Here is an 18,472-nt window from a genome sequence, read left to right as displayed (position 1 = left end):
AGTAGTAAGTTTGTTAAAAACTACTTGTTCGAAAATACGCACCTCTGGAGGGATTTGATCTAAGGTTGGGGTAAACACGGATTTAGGTGCTAAACCAGAGTGATTTATGTCATGAACCGTGTTTACTGTGTTAGAAAAGAACCATTTAAGGCGGATTTTGCAAAAGAAAGACATAACGTCATTGAATAGTTCAAATTTATTTAAACCCGAATGTGGCACAAAAGATAATCCCTTTGAGAGGAGAGAATATGATGCCTGACTAAGACTGCAAGTGCTTAAATTGAAAATTGGTATCTCCTTCATTGTCTCCAGTAATGGCCGTTCCTGGTTTCTAAGTATTGGTTCTGATTTACTTGTTGATGGCCACGGAATGGTGTCTGAAATTGTGTGCGAGATTGGTACTGTTGTTGTGGTTGATACTGTTGTTGAGGATAATGCTGTTGATATTGCGGCTGGTATTTGGGGCGCCAGTTCCCTCTGCTCTGATTGCGTCTCCCTAAAAAAGGACGATATCCTTGATTGAATCGTGGGGTGTATCTATTACCTCTATTGTCTGACGTTGGTGACTTTCCTTCACTATCAGAGTCTGATGTTTCATCAAAGGTGATTACTTTTTTGTTAAATGATCTATATGATTGTTGATAGGAGTTGAAATCTGATCCCGTAAGATCAGTTTGAGAATAATAGCCATCTGCTAGATAGGGGTAGATGTATTCCTTATTAAAGTATCTGGTATCCTTTTTCAGTTTGTCTGTTTTGCGTTTCATAAGGTAATCATTATAGGAATTAAGTTCATTATCTAATTCCTCAAGTTTCTTTTTAGCATCATCAATTGCCGTAGATGACTTTATTTTGTTCTCTAATTCGGATATTTCATTAAGTAACTGTGAGAACATTTCCTTGGCGGTCTCTACTATTAGCATCATTAGATCCCTTGAGCACCGATTGGCGATAAGGGACCATTTTTCCAAAAACTCCTTAATTTGGACAAACAGACCAGGAATATTTTTGATCTGTAGTCCTGTGGGAATAATTCCAGCCCGTAAATATTCCAACATAAATTGACCGTGTAACTCTATCCTTTTGGTTTTCTTTTTGAGAGCTAACAGTTTTTGAAATTCTTCATTATGGTCAGTATTCGACGTAGTTCTATTGTCGAAACTAAGGGCAGCTCCCACCATGGATACAAAGTCATCGTCAGAGAACCCGAAGGTTTTCAGATTGGACATGGCGATGTGAATGTGACAAAAATATAGCTGCTTAACAAAGCGTATAGATAAAGTCAGGTGGTGAAACTGGAGCCAGAAAGAAAGAGGATAGGAAAGAACTGACAGGGATTAGTGTGAAAAACCACATGAAGTGTATAACCGTAAAATATATATCAAAAGTCAAACATAAATACTAGCCGTAAACGGATTGAAATTGTACAACAAAGATAAACTAATTAAATACAAAGAATTCCCCTCATAGACAGGCTATGAGAATTACTGTTTAGAAAGAAGGGGACCCCTACAAACCTAATAGACTTGCTATATGTAAGGAAATTAATTATTTATGTAAAAAGTGCTATAGCAAGTGAATGAATCTATCAAAAACCAGCATCTAGGTGTGAACCATACAATCAACTATTCATGACAAATCAAGTGAAAAATATATAGACCATACACAGTTATTAGTTAGAAAAATATAAATATGATGTTTATTTATTCATTTTCTGTATATATATCATTCATTTAGTATTTTATTTTTGTTGATTTATTCCTTTATATACAAGTTCATATATCATCACTAGATAATCAAACAGACAATATATACAAATACAATTGATACAAGCAATGTGGCAGATGTAGAACTACGCGTGTTTCGGCAGTGAAGCCTTCGTCAGGAGACCGTCTATTGCTTTAAAACTGTATAAAATATATAAAAAACATACAATATAATGGTTACAATTTTCACCTAGACTGGAACATTTAGTTTTTTTGTGTCGTTTATTTATACGTTTTTAGATACATATTTACATATATACATTAATACAATCCTTACAGCTAGATCTACAGAATGAATAATGACAATGAATAACGACAATAGACTTACTACTGTGACATACACAACATATTCAGTTGAACCTCATTATACACATAATATACAAACATTATATACAACCCCTATGAAGTCTGGTTATATACACTATTGAGAAAAGGGAAAGATGAAAGAGGGAAAACAAATAAAAATAAAGAAATATGACAGGATAAAAATTAATTATTGAATAAGTGATGTAACAGGGCAGAAGAGTAATAGAAAAGTCTAGAGTAGATAGTAGGGCAAACGATCTATGAAAAAGAATAATGAAGTGAAAATTGTATAGTATCTCATGCCTGGATTCCAGAATTCAGTATATACACAACACTATATTACTTACTTACTCTATATGATAGCAAAAAATCCTCGATGTAAAAGCTTGGGATAAGTATGAGGATATCGATACTTCAAACGTGATGGAGCAACACAACACCACAAAAACGTGTCTGCCTAACAGAAAACAAGATGAAAAAAGAAGAAAAAGAAAGAGAAAACCAATGATAAGAAGTTTGAAACATGTATTGAATTATCCGCGAACATGAAAGGAGAACTCTAAACACTCACTGCATGTCGGTACAAGTGTCCTTAATTTGAAATGGAACAGAGCGCCAAAGATTCTTCGATATATCGGGACAGATAAATATGATCGAGACTTGCTGAACAGCAAATGACAGAAATGCAGATGAAGGCAGGGGTAGAAAAAGGATGAAATGATTATAAACACAGGATACAAAAATAATAATAAACCTACAACAATAGTCAACAGGGCGACCCTGAATTCTATACGTACTGAGTTATAGTTATGACGTATCAGAAAACACCGATAAACCAGATGGCCGCCGTGTTGAAATGTAGATGATAACGACACCTATACAAGAGACTGTTCCAATAGGCAGCTATAAAGATGATGGAAACAAAGGATATCGCTGCGGAGATATGGACGCAAATTTGGTATGGTAAATATATAGTAAAAAAATGATGTATGACTAAATACCGTGGAACATCTAGTTACCACATTACCAACTTACATCAAGATAGACTTTCGTAGAGTCTCGGTATAGATAGAGGGGCATGAGCGATGCAGAGCAGGTTGTTGATACCTCCCAAAACAGCCCTTACGAGCCTAAAATAGGGCGAAGAGTATATATATGTATACTCAAGTTATAAATCTCCAGATAGAATATAAGGCTTACATTTTACAATGAGATTAGTGTCCCAATGATACAGATAAGGGCATACCTGATTCTATATTTAAAAGTCCGTTCCGGCGGTTTCTCAGGATGTAGACAGGATAATTCGCTGTGAAATGGCGCCTAAGAAGCATCCTATATATTTCTTGAATGCTTCGCGCGTAAAAACTAACAAGCAACAGCTGATACTGGGAAGTTCCTGGTTTGAGGATAAAGGTAGAAAGAGGACAACACAAGTAACCACTACGTACATGCGTGCATTGCCCGAAGTTGAACAGTCGCTAAGGGAATTCCCATGGAAACGACTGAAGCTAAATGATACCGATGTAACAACAAATGACGGACAATGTAAACTAACTCTACATGAAGACAAAGACGACAGATGTAGTCTCATAGCCAATAAGACGATAACTAATGTAGATGAAGCAGAACAGTGACTCCCTTGTGGAGCTCTACAGAATCTGTATGATCTATTATTCAAAGTGATGCCGAACAAATAACTGCTATCAGGGTTAATAGGTATTGAAAAAAATGCATTCTTTAAATCAATAACACTAAATGTAGTGGCAGTAGGAGGAACCCTAGTAAGAAGTGTTGTGATGTCAGAGACTACCAGGTATTGGGGCACCACAATTTTATTAACCTCTCGTAAATCAATAATGAATCTGTAAATTTTAGCGTCTGTTTCTCTTTTCAAAATAGGAAGAATAGGGCTGTTACAAATGTTATAAGGGACTTCTTCAACAACCCCCACCTTAATCAAATCCTGAACAATGTGCGTCAATGCTTCTTCTCCTTCTCAAGATATTTTATATTGGGGCAATCTAGGCAATGAAGCACCTTCCTTCAATTGAATATGCACTGGTGGAATAACCATTTGTCCCACATCGGTATCTGATGTAGCCCATAAGGTACTAGGTAAAGATGCCAGAGCAATATCTTAGTTAGACAAGACCTCTCAACCATTGGATGGTTATCATTTAAAATAACACGCACATCTTCTGGAGAACAACGTATTGTAGCACGAAAATGTTTGAGCATATTGATACCCACAATGTTATCCGGCGTGGTAGGGGAAAGCAAAAATGGACATGCTGCAGTGAGTTTATCAAGTCTAAATGCAAGTGGCTGTGACAGTGGGCTAGATGTAGGTGTCCCATCGAATCCTATCGATGTTATCATTGCGCCAGACAGGGGAACCAATTGTTTAGACAGAGCACTACGAGTAGCTCCTGTATCAACCAGAAACCGATCAATAGAACCCAAGACTGTTGCGTCAACATTGGGACCTTTCTGATCTACTGGGACCTCAACCGGTTCCTTACCCCATCCTAGGCAATCCTATGCATAATCAGAATCCCGAAGACCATCAGCCGAATAATCTGACATTTGATATTGATTCCGTCTGTCAAAAGTATTAGAATAATTTGGCCCGTGCTCAACTGCCTCAAACCTGGGACTATTTCCTATTCCTCTATTTCCTGAATTCCCTGGGCGTCCCCTGATACTTCCTCTACCCCGTTGATACTGCTGACCTCGCAAAAGGAGGCACTCAGAACGCCAATGTCCAATCTCTTTACAATAAACGCACTGATCAGAAGACAAAGTTGATCGGGAGAAAGGGGGTATACCAGGGGTATATACTGCACGTCCGCCTCTACCACCACCTCTACATGGTTGACCATATACTTGAGCCAACATAACTTTCGTCTTTAAATCCTTAACCTTCTTATCCTCCTTGCCTTTTGCTTCCAATTCCTGATGCTCATAATACTGGGCCATAGTTGAAAGGGAAACTGGGGAAGACGTAGTCCATGAACTCTCGCTGGCCTTTAAGCGACTAGCTATTTCTGGCAACATGTTAGCGACAAATTTGTCGATGAACAGATGCTTACCCGTGTCATCTGTCAATGACTACCCACTAAAGTCATGGAATGTTTCTTCAAATCGTGTAAAGAAATCAGAAACTGGCTCATCCGCTTTTTGTTTACAAGACACTAAAGTTGTCCAATCTATTTTCTTAGGGGGTATGAGAGTTATTTTTTTGTCAAAATTTGTTTATTGAAATATTTGTCACAAATAAAAAACAATGCATAAGGAATACATCTCACAATGCGCTGCCAAGTATTTCGACTGGCACAGATACCATCATTAGATAGCTAATGTAAAAAGCACCGTTTCTAATTGCCTTGGTAGGCCTGCCCCTCGATGTTCGCGTAAATGGGCGTGTTAAAACAGAAAGAACAAACGTAAACCCAATCACTTCCGGGAGCTACCGGGCCCAATCGTCAACTGGGCGCCTTGTGGGCGAACGTCCTGGAGAGATGAGCAATGAGCATCCAATGAGGACCCACTGGATGCCTCCTACAGGCATCGTCTGAATTGAATCAGAGCAGATAACAAAGAGTAATTACAGAAGGAAACAGGAGCGATAGAGAGAGAAGAGAAAAGCAAAGAGACAAAGAAAAGAAAGAAAAAAAGGGGAAGGAGAAACAATCAAACTATGGTGATACCCAGGGAAATGAGCGAAGCAGACTTATTGGCTGTAGGGAGGAGGGGGGAGGGCAGTTCTTGACAGGAGCATCTCACGACCAGCACAAGCTGCTGACGTCGTTATGGGTATGAGAGTTTTTAACTTAGTTACAATAGCTTTGGGAAGATCTAATATCTCCTGTTGTGGTTTCTGCGCAGGCTCTCTAGCCGCATCTATTCCTTCTGAATGCATCCAAGTATCACCATATGCTACATAATCATCTATTCTCCGAATTGTTCTCTACATATCAGGAGGCAAAATAAGTCCAAAAAACATATCAATATAGGGCAAGGTCATAGTGCAGGAGCTAATGGCGGCTTCCACTTCTTCATAGAAAGCTGCCGGATTTTTCCTCGGATCGGGCAAAGCAGCTTTAACCCCTTCAGTGCCCGCCCCTTTCCCCGCCCTGTGCCGGCCGTTGCATTAGCGGGCGGGGTCTATGACGAGCTGGACTCGTCATGGGCACAGCGCAACCGCGGCCCATGACGAGTCCAGCTCGTCATGGGCACTGAAGGGGTTAAGAGCTATAACATCTGCTCTACTCCAAGGAGTATAGACACAATTATAGACAAAATATCCCTTTGCATCATCTGAATCTTTATCAGCACTTGTTCCCGCACCCTTTGGAGGAACATACAAAGGTGCAGCTTCACGCATCGGTTTTATAGTAACCACAGTATCACTAGGGTCATTATCTGTCCCCAAAACATCTTCTTTTTGCACTGGGGTCTGAACTGTTTGTGCAGTTTTAACTTTACTAACTGATTTTTCCTCCGCTTTTAAATGTAGTGTATCATGTCTTAATTTAACTACTCGCTTAATTAAATCAGGTATATTTGAAAAAAGAAAAGTTCCATCATTTAATTGTTTATAATCAGAATTGATATCAGTGGGCTCTAAGTTTTCAGAAACGTTTCTAAAACCAAGTATTACCTCCCAGGTAAACTTCTCTGCAAAATATAACTGCTCTAAATCCTTCCAGTGCTGAATCATCGCTACAAGGTCTGGGGCAGAAGTAGTCCCATGAGCTTCTTTGCGAGCAGGGGATCTGATAGTGGCTTTTTCATTAACAGTCAAAGTAGAGCGAGTCTGCCGTCCATCTTGCTTATCTAAATCTTTATAATCTGAAGAAAAATGTTCTTCTTCAGAAAGATCATCCTCAGGGGAAGAGGGAAATTTATATGGGGGCGGAGGTCGATCTAACAAGATGGAATCAATCTGAGGTTTATTAAGTATGGGATAAATGGGGCGCCTAAAAGGGTACTGGCCAGTTATCTCTAAACTACGCTCTCTTTCCTCTGTTTCTTTTATTGCTTTTCATCTCTTTATTTTTTAATTCTAACGCTTTTTGATATATCGTTTTTCGCTGTTCTTTTTCTGCTATAGCCTCTTCTTTCCTCACTCTCTCTTGCACTTCTATCTCCCACATTCGTACACAATCAAACATATCTTGTTGACTCTTATGTTTAAACAAGCACTGCTCAACATTCTGATTTTTTTTTAAATCAAATGACCCATTCACTGGCCATCGTAGATCAGGATCCTTTTTTGTATATTTGTTCCACATTATGGCAGAAATACCATATTTAATGTACATATGCCTATTAGGTGTCCCCTCTGGGGGAGCCGGCTGACTTCTTTCTAAATCCATTTTGGTACCACCAAGACAGCAACACAATCTACGGAGTGTGCTAGGAACAGGCATGCTACCAAGTTTTTGTAAAATATTACGTCTCCAAAATATTCAAAAGTAGAGAAAAAACTCCACATTACCTGGTTTTATATTTTGCAAAGGATAAATCAAACAAACAAAACCAGAATCTTGGCCAAGCAAATCAAGAGTGCCGCTTCAGTGACCTTACCAAACAAAAGTCTCCAACTTCCAACTGCCAAGCTCTTGGTCGACCTAATGGTCACTGCCCTGTTTTCCAATGCCTGAATGGTCTTCAAGGCTCGGACCACACCTTCGAGGTCTGTGATGGCACGGCACAGTTCATCAAGTGTACCCCCGTCTGGGGAAATCTCCCTGACAGCTTTTGTGGTCCTCCCAGAGTAGGTCCACCTCAATTATCACAGCGTCAACTCTGGTGCTCAGATCCTGTCTAGAATCTGCGATGGCTGGCCAGAATTGCATCCAGCTTGTCAGGTGGGGCAGACTCATCACCTCCACATCCGTCCAGCTTCGGAGACCACGCTCCCTGGCGTCTGAATGAATGGGTCCAATGACTTCCTCGCCGGCCCATGCCCCACCCGCGCAGGGAAGCGCATCAGTTCATTTTGCAGTTTTGGGCTGCATGTGGGGGAGAGGAAGAAGGCCAGTGATGTTTTCCCTAACTCAAGAATTATTGTGAGCTGTCTGCTCTTCTCATGGTGACAGTGCAAGAGCATAGGCCTTGGGCAAGGTTGTGGGGCCAGCCACACCTTCCGAATCCTGACAAGGGTGCCAGCTCGCACCATCTAGAGACAGCTCTTCTCCAGCGTCGGTCTTGAGTCAGCATGTGGGTGGCAAGCAATGGAATATCTGCCAGCACCCAGGAGATTAGAGACTGGCCACACCTGTAAAGAGGACAGGACAAGGAGCTAAAGTTAATGAGAGGAGCACAAGCTGTTCCGTATCAGCAAGTACCATGGGCCTCCTGCAACCAGGGGTGTAGAGGCCCCCAGTCATGTATTGTTGTGATGTTGCTGCAGCAATGGAGAGCTCTGGGGGTGGCACAGCAGACAGACCTGCCTCGCCCCTTCCCTCGGTCAGGTGTGCAATCCCAGGAGACGAGGATCTTGAAGGATGCACCTCCTGGGTCACTGAATGCCACAATGTCCCATCATCCCTCCGTTCATCAATGTCAATCACCCCCAGGCCAAATGGTCCATGCCAGCATCGTCCATAATATTGGACCCAGCAGCTCTGCGAGAAGGGGAGAAAAGCAAACCCAGGCAATGTCCCCACATACAATGAGCCGCAATTCCCTCATCGCATTAGGATGTGCACTCACCGATCTGGCCTGAGACAGTAGCTGCTTGTTCCATGGGTAGGCCTGGCTCCAGGATTCAGCGCCACAGCCCACAGTATCCATGGGCAGCAGCATGGCATGTCCCTACTGCTTGGGATGGCACCAGGGGCCACAAGAAGGATTACTGTCAGAAGTACCTGTAGCCTCTGCCAGGCGAGAGTAAGGTGTACGGGGCTTCTCCCCCGCTCCGACTCTGAGCACGGGCAGCACTACTTCCCAAGTCAGCCGCTCCAAGGGCCTAGTTCTCATCCGCTATGCGCCTCCACAGTCTCCCCACAGGCGGTAGTCTGCTTTCAGACTGCCGTCGCCCATTAAGGGGTAGAGAGGGCCACACAGGGACAGTCCACCACAGCCCCCCCCACCCAAGTTAGCACGCCTCCGGCCAGGTCTGCAGATCTCATCATCCAGGCACCGCACACAGTGCGTCCCGCGGGACCCTCTACCGGAAAGAGGAGGGGGGGAGATGGTTGACAGCATTCTTCAGGGTCGCAAAAAAATAACCCTCCACACCCCCCAGGCATTCTGCACCCCACTGACGGGTTTGCATGAGCGGCACAGTACCATCTAGCAGACGCATGGCTCCAGATCGTGGGCTAAATTGCGGAGCTAGCCTAGATTGCGTCCACCATCTTGCCGCAGTAGACTCATAAGCATCTAATCAAATAACTTACATGAAAACTATGCAGTGACCTATATAAATTTTAAGCATAAAATGTTATATGAATAAATATATAGTTTTTTATATATATGAATATATATAACCATAAGTAATAAATACATTTGTTTAGCAGACCTAAACTATATCTATATATTTTTAAACCATAAGAAGTATATATTTTTGTATAAAGAAATGCATATATCTAAATACATATATATAACCAAATTATACATATGTACATGCACAGGCATATGCTGTACATTTGTGTTGAACTGAGGTTGTCATGTAGGAAATAGCCAACTTTTAAGTAGTCTTCTGAAGATAAGATGACTCTTATGCTTGGTGGCAATGAATTCCATAGTTTGGCTGCGTGAACCGAGAAGGATGTACCACTCATGTTTTTTTTCTTGTATGCTGGGGTTTTGAGGCGAGCTGCCAATCTTGAGTGAAGGTACCTTTGTTGTATGTCTTAGGTAATTTCATAGAGGAATACAAACATCATACTGGGCAGTACCTGGGGTCTTCTAAGCAATGCAGTTTAACCCAGGTCCCCTTTCCTTGTTAGTCTGTTTTAGATTTTCTCAATAGTAGCTCTACCTGTGCTATGCCTGGTTTCACATCCGATGCTTGTAGGCACGCTGTGCCCGCCTCCCTTTTTCTGTGGCCATCAGCTTGCTCACTCTGAATGCCCCAAAAGCGATGTAGCAAGCGCTGCCTTGAACAGGGAGGCCTCAAATGCATCTAGAGCTACTAACTACAGTACATCCATGATCTGGATCAGCGTTTTGAGGTCTATGGGTAGTCCTGTATCCTGCCTCTCCCTTCAAGGCGCTTCTAGGCTTTCATTGCTGACCTTATGTAGTGGGATGCAGTAGGGTTCTTTCCCAAGATCAGTTTGGTAAAGTGTGCTACTACAGCTATGTGTATAATAGTTATGCTAATTGTTACCCTGAGGTTTACCGGGTTTCCCAGTTAGATTGTAATGAGAATTACAGCTATGTGAGGCTGGGCCTATGACTTTTCCTAGTTGCACGTCTAGTTGATGAATAGTTCCACAACCTTGGCCATCGCTTCCGTGTCCTCCAGTGTCTGTTGCTCAGTCACCTGCATCACAGTGTTTGTATATTTCCCATATCATCTTACCGAACTGGGTGTGAGTGCATGCATGTTTGTTCAGTCCTCACAAGTCTGCTCTGCCAGCTCCCACATAACTTCAGGGAAAGGTGTTGTGTGACGCTCAGCTTCTTGTGCTATTTTCCTGAACTTGATCATCTGGAAATGAGAGAGCACATCTGCTTGTGAGTTTTTTACCCCTGGGACGTGCCTTGCTTTTATATCCAGGTTGCCTCCAATTGTAACTTCAACGTGTATCTCGTTAGCCTCAGAACATTGGGGCATCTGGCTGCCCCATTGTTTATTGCATGTACCACTCTTTGGTTGTTGGACTAGAGGGTGAGTTTCATGTCTCTTAGCCTTTCCTACCAGACAGTCAGGGCCACCACTATGGGAAACAACTTTAGAAAGGTGATGTTCTTTGTGACACCTAACTCATCCCACTTCTTGGGACATTTCCCTTTGCACCATGACCTTTCTAATATTGCTTCAAAACCCTGGCTTGCTGCTGCATCTGTGAAGAAGGCTCTATATGTAGCAGTTACTCATCCCTCTCTCCATATTAGTAGTTCAGTCTTCCAGGAATTTGTGCCATATTGCCAGGTCCTACTTTACCCCTGCTGCAAGCCTAACGTGGTGATGTTTTCACTGTGAGCCAGTGGTCAGGCACCTTTCAAGAACTCGCCCTGCGGGTATAACCTTAGCCACGAAGTTTAGTTTGCCTATCAGCCCTTGTAGCTCCTGCAGTGTAGCTTTCTCTTTGCTGTACATTTCCCTTAAATCCTCTCTTATTGCGCAGACCATGTCTTCTTGTATCCTGGATGTGTATGCTGTGGAGTCTAACTCAATCCCTAGAGACACCAGTTTTGTTGCCTGGCCCACTGTCTGTCTGCTCCTAATGGTACACCTACCTCTGTGGCTAGTTCCTGGAATGCCCTCAGTGTGTTCTTGCACTTGCTTGCCCCACAAACAAAAAGTCATCACGGTAGTGCAGTTTGCCTCCCTCTTTGTGTCGCTTGTGCAGGGCTCATTCTAAAAACATGCTGAAACACTTGAAGTAAGAGGAAGATACTGAGCACCCCATTGGCATTGCCTTGTCAAAATATGTCTATCCGAGTTGTAAACCCAGGAGTTGGTAGCTCTTTGGGTGTACTGGAAGGAGCCAGAAAGTGGACTCAATATCTGCCTTTGCCATAAGGGACACTTGTCCTGTCCCCCTTACTAAATCTATGGCATCTTCCACAGTTGAGTACCCCACTAAGCATGCCTCTGGGTTGATCCCATCGTTCACAGATGCTTCTTCTGGGAAAGATAGATGGTCTATGAGTCTGAATTGGCCGGGCTCTTTTTTAGGTACCACCCCCAGAGGTAGTAGCGGCTCCTCCGCTAAGGCGGAGGTGTCCCCTCACTGCTTTGCAGCAGTGAAGTAAAGGAAACATAAAATGTTACTAACTCGCTTTCTCATTTTATGTTTCCTTCTGCTACAGCTTTGCGTTTGGGGCGGAGCTGCTCCAACGACCGAGGAGCAGGGGAGGAGTGGTTTGCCCACTCCTAAGTGCACATGACTGTTTGGCCGGCCCTCTATGGCTGGCCAAGCATTCTTGCACACTTCCAATCTTCTCCATGCAGGCTGCCTTAGAGTCTGCATGGAGAACATGCCCAGACTCCTACTCCCTGGCTGAGCGCCGATCCACGGTGCTCAGACCAATCACAAAGCTGCATTGCAGTGTTGTGATTGGCTATCAGGAGACTGGGAGATGGGTGCTTCCTGCATCTTGCTGCGGGACAGGAGCTAGGAAGAAGAGTACGGAGGAGAGCGGGTGGCAAGCAGGCCATCAAAGGTAAGTGTTTTTTTTTACTTTTGTAGCTGACCTGCCCCCGCCTCACCACCCAGTTCCGGTAGGAGCCGTTACTGGTCAGGGTTGTCGTTGTGGTATCACGTGGCTGCTCGTGGGCTGTGGTCACAGATTTAGTGAGGGCTTGGTTCTATAGGTTCCAACTACTGAACACGATTGGTGTTCTGGGGCATGTCCCAGAAGTACATTTAAATAGCACCTTGGTAGTACCCTCCCCAAAGGGGGCCATGTGGGTCCCACTTACCACGTGTAAGCGTTTCTGCATATGTGGTCTCGCCCCTCCATTTCAGGGTATCCTCTGACACCTTTTGAAAGGCAGGGGGAAGGAATACACTTGCTTTATGGTAGGGCAGAACACTTTCAAGCTGCTACTATATTGGTCAAGAGGACGCATGCTTTATTTAATAGCACTCTGGGACGTGGCAGTTTTGCCCCCTGCAGAGCACAAAGACCCAGATTTACTAACTATCTGGTAATACAGCGCACATGAACCTGCAGAGCTGCAGTTTCTGAGCGGTAAACCATTTTGCATTGGCATATTTGTAAAATGTTGTACGCTGGTGATATTAATGATATGTTCCTACATAAAATGACATTTTACCACGAGGTTAAGAGTTTTGTCACAGTGTAAAGAAGGGTCATTGGGGTCTTGCACCACCTTTGTACTCCAGGCATACACAAATATACCTTGATTTGTGATTAAAGCTGCCAAAGCTAAAGCCATTTATAACGTGTAATTTCACAGAAATCACACATTTCACATGTGAATTTTACATAATAATCCTCTTGTACCTTGTTTGCATCTGGTTTCCTTTGGCTCTAGAATTTCATGCTAAGTCCAAACTTGATTTACATAAAATCCATTAACTTTTCCTGTTCTGTTCCACTCATTTGCATTTATAATCAGATGTTTGGCACTACACAGTACGCAATCTGGCCTTTCACTCGTTGATTGACACTACCATATGCACTGATTTGCATCCTGCAACCTATCCATCCTCAATATGAGCCCTCCTGGCTATCTTCCTCCTCAAGGATCACTCCACCCTGCTCCTAATCTGCCAATATTGACTTCACCCCCTTAGCTCCCCACCACTGCAAAGATCTCCACCCCCTTCGCCTCATAACTACATTTGTATCAACCCAGCTTTAAATCCACCCCTCCATTGTTCACACAAAAATAATTTAACATCTCTCGAGCAACTGATCTGCTTGACTTTCCCTCTAATAATTCCCTGAACAACCACCCCTTAACTTGTCCTGCCACCTTCTCCATTTATAACACTCCGATCCAATCTTGGCCCCATTCTAACCTTCCCAGTCCTGTTCCCTACTTACCTCATACTGATGTACCTACTGGCCTCACTTCAATTAATCTCTCCATTTCACACACTGCTCTATCCAACAGCCTTCTTGCATACATTCTACAACTTTTGCCTCCTATCCTCACTCATTCATCCTACTGTCAGTGCACCAACCTCCTCCCTCCTCTTCCTCTCTTCCTAATCCTTACTCATGTGCTTACTGCTCACCCATTAACCTTGCTCCTCTCCTCTGCTTTAGTATCAATGCATCTACTACATCAGTTAGAGCACCACAGCCACCCCTCTCTCTCTTTCCTTCCAGCTCATATCCTAATTTCTTTCACTTTGGGCTTTCCAATTGGTTCTCCTACAAATACCAACCTTTCTTCTAAGATTTCTATCTAATCATGGACAATTTAGTTAAACCTATCTCCCGAACTCACCTCCTTGCTGATGAATCCCTCCAAACCACCTCCAACTATGCCTCTCCTGCCTTCCTCACCTGAGCTTTTAGCGGCTCTGACTCTTCTGTCTAAGAAAATTTACTCCTGGTAGTTTCTCAACTCTCCTGCTCATTATCCAGACTCAACTACTGCTCGTCGCAAAATCCCCAACCTTGTGCTCACTCCCTGAAGAACAACCCCTTGGGTGTCAGTCTACCTAGAGGCAACCGTAAACCTAGACCTAACAGAACATATCCCACACTGGATGATGATGAACTCCGTCAGCTTGTCAAAAGGCATGATCATTTTAATGTAGTCAACAAACTTACCTAAAACCAGGCTCAACACTCCTTTTCCATCCGGACCACCCAGAACCACAGACCTCCCAACTATACCTTCCAGCCAGGAATAAGGGACTCGCCAACCTCATTCAGGTTCCCTCAGAATGCTCACACTGTCCTGTCTCCTAGACATCTCTCTTAACTCTGTCAGGCCTGGATCTACATTAAACACTGCCTGGAGCTTTTAGACATAACCAGTCTTCCGTGCTAGTGCTCTGACCCTTAAACCAAGTATGTTTGATTGGCTCACCCACAATTGGTGTCATGTTAACTTATTTGTAAGTCCCTGGTATATTGTACCAGGGATACCCAGGGCCTGTAAGTTAAAGTGTGGCTCCTGGACTGCAGCACTTAGTGTGACAAAGCAAAGCAGGACTCCCAGCCTGCCATTGCTGGGTGGCACAGCAGTTTTTGAACTGCTAACTCGACTTTACAATTTCGACTAATGACAAAGTCCAGACCTTCCTTTTTAATATATATAAATCACCCCTAAGGCAGGTCTGACAACCCTAAATTGTGTTTCTGCTCCAGAAAGACTAGCAACCCCATTGGCGAGTACAAAGTGGTATGCGGATAACTCATCTATGCTAACTTCTGAATGGGGCTAATGAAGTTCAAGGTATCAAAAGAATAATTAAATTAAACCCAACTTGATGCCCAAGTTGAATTCAATGTAACATTTAAGTAAATGGCAATTTTAGAAAGTTTCCACCCTATTGCCCAAGTTTCTTAGTTACCGTTATCCCTTGAAAACATCTGTCTTCTCTCCTCCACCCTCGACAGAGTTCATAAATGTATATCGAACTGCCACTTAATACTCAATCCAACTAAAACTGAATTCCTATTAATGTCAACAAAGAAATCCAACTTCCCTATTCAAGACTGGTTGGAATCCTTCTTTCCCAGGAACTGTTCTCTGGCCATTGTGGAGAATGCCAAATCACTGACCCTTTATCCTTAACAACTGTGTGGACCTCCCGAAACAAATCTCAGCCATGGCCCAAAGCACTTACGTGGCTTGCTGGCCATGAGACAGCCTTCTGCCGTCCTGGGGGAAGGTGTGAACGCCTGTCAGAAAGGAAGACAAAGCCCTGCCATTGGAAGAGGTGTTACCTCTCCCTGGCAGGAAGGCCAAATAGGGTGTGAGCCCAAAAGGCGAGTTTCAAAGGATAAGATGCCTTTGACGGGAAAATGGTGAACACATGAGAGGGGTTTCTCTTTTGTTCTGGTAGAGAGGTTGGTGTCTGGGACTGAGAGGGGGGAAACCATTTCCAAATAAGTTATCCCATGGGCAGGTAGCCCTAAGGTAGCCACAACTCTAAGGTGGACTACAGAGTTCCACACACCAAGAGAGGGGTTCTGCCATCTTGGGAGTGGGCAAAAGGTGCACCCAAGTCTGCTGGATCCGTATGAGTCGTCTGAGTGCTGTATGGTTGCCCAATATAGAAACTAGCCTCTGTTAAAGGGAACCACTTGTTTTGGTGTAACTGGACACCAGTAGACCAGTGACAATTGGGTTTTGGCTCAATTTCAACTGGACTTCGAGGGACATCGACCTCTGTGGCAAAAGTCACCCACCGTATTTGTGGACTGAGGGATGGCCCCAGGAAGACCCCGTCTCCAGATCAGCTGCCTCAGCATCCTGTATCCCTTGCATCAAGACCCCTCTATTGGGACTGCTTTTTCGGCAAAATAACTGTCCTGTCAAACCTCACTGGCCCCTCTGACTTGTTCTCTGCGGAGCTGATAGCCCAATGCAGGCTGGAGTAACCAAATACAACTTTTCAGACGTTTTCCAAGTAACCGCAAACCGTAGTAGTTGCCAATGCTTGTTTGCGATTTTTGAATAAAAAGTAGTGATTCATTACTTGCTGAATAATATAAATCTCCTGAACCGTCAGGTGTATTTTGTTTATTTTGGTGACAAAAAAATCTGAAAAATAAGAACTATTTTTATAAATTGGTGTTGGATTTTCTTTGTGTTGTGTTTCTTATTCAGCTGTTTTGGTACTTCGAAATGCTTTATACTTGTTCATTTGACAACTCGAAGCCACAGCTACCCAGGGTTGAGCTAAGGTTTTGCAAACAAGCCTGAGTGGACCTAAGATGTGTTTGCATGTTTATTACATTGAGGTCGCACAACTATACCATATAATAAATGGCTTTCCTCACAATTGTGAACCTCAACCTTGATATCCTGGCCCTCACGAAAAAAGTGGTCGAACAGTGCCGTACACCTTCTTCCTCCATATTATCTCATTCTCTGATTCTCTGCTGTGACCGTAAAATTAGACAAGGTGAAATAGCAGTAATTCATAAGCATGCTTAGCTGCAATATACTTTCAATTGAACATTTCCCTTCTTTCCAATGCCTCGCTTGAAATTGGTGCTCACAAGATCTTTAATCTCAAAAGGAACATCATATACTACCTTCTTGGCAAAAATGATATGATCGTTGAGGAATGCGTGGAATTTATATCATCACATATGCAAATCCTGGAGTCCTTTGTCTTGCTTGGAGACCTTAATCTTCACTGGGGTGAAGATAACAACACACCTGTTATTTTCTTTTCTATGTGACGACAACCTCCTCCAACACTGTCAGAAACCAACTCCCTACAAGGCTCTATTCTTCACCTCATTATCTCGAATGGCATATTTCTGGCTGATGAAGACCCTATTCATGTGGATAAGTCTGACCACCTGCAACTACCTTTCATGTTATCCTTTGCACACCCAAACACTTTGGGCCAATTCTAGAGAGAAAAATCATGAGTATATGTCCTAAAAACATTGACCCCCTTGCTAACAAGGCTCGGGGTATTCTTCCCTCCCCTGATCCTCAGTGGGATATTAATGCCACAACAGAAGAAAAAATAAATGCATGGGTAACCTAATTTTTGAATATGCTCCACTGAAATAAATGACCTAAGCCTTTCCTTCTCTTTACTGATTTTCAAAGATCCTATGTACCTAAAGAAATAATGAGAGACATCTTGAAAAAAATCAGGAAACAAGCACCCTCCTCTTCAAATCTTACCATTCTCAAGGCTACCAAAAGATACAAATTGAACACCTGTAGGAATGGTTAGGGATTGCTGGGACAGCCCTAACGTGTATTGACTCCTATCTGTCAAACTGTTCACAAAGAGTGAAAATATGGAGCTTTGTCTCAGGCAAAACCAACATAAAACAAGAGGTTCTATAGGGCTCTATCCTCTCCCCAGACCTCTTTAATCTAGATCTTGAACCTCTTGGCAAGGATTTGAGACAACCTGTGATTTTTTTATCATCAATTTGCGGGTGATACCCAGATCTACCTGATGATATCATCCCCTGAAAGCATCTGTCTTCTCTCCTTCACCCTCGATAGAGTTCAAAAATGGATATCCAGCTGCAACTTAAAACTTAATCCAACTGAAACTGAATTTATACTAATGTCACCAAATAAATCCAAGTTCCCTATTCAAGAGTGGCTGGAATCTTTCTTTCCAGGGAACTGGTCTATGGCCATTGTGGAGAATTTCAAATCGCTGACCCTTTATCCTTAACAATCATGTAGACCTCCCGAAGCAAATCTGAGCCATGACCAAAAGCGAACACCATCACCTATGACTGCACTAGGGCTTCATGCAGTTCATTCATGAGCAGAACTTAAAACCTGGGGTCCAGACTCAATTGTGTTAACTCACTCCTCTCTGGTCTCCCTAAAGCACATCTAGCGGCTGTGAGAGCAGTGCTCCATGCTGCTGCCCACTCGGTCACTGGCCATAATTCAACCACATCTCTCCTATTCTTTGCACCCTCTATTGGCTTCTGTTCATGTAAGAGGCCAATTTAAGACAGCATGCATTACTCATAAAGTCTGACAAAATCGAACTCTCTCCTACCTGGTTGAAAAACTGAAGTCGCTGGAGTTCAATGAGGATCAAGAAATGCTGAGT

This window comes from Triturus cristatus, chromosome 6, assembly GCF_964204655.1.
Source record: "Triturus cristatus chromosome 6, aTriCri1.1, whole genome shotgun sequence".
Lineage (NCBI taxonomy): Eukaryota > Metazoa > Chordata > Amphibia > Caudata > Salamandridae > Triturus > Triturus cristatus.
Note: the sequence above shows the minus strand (reverse complement) of the source record.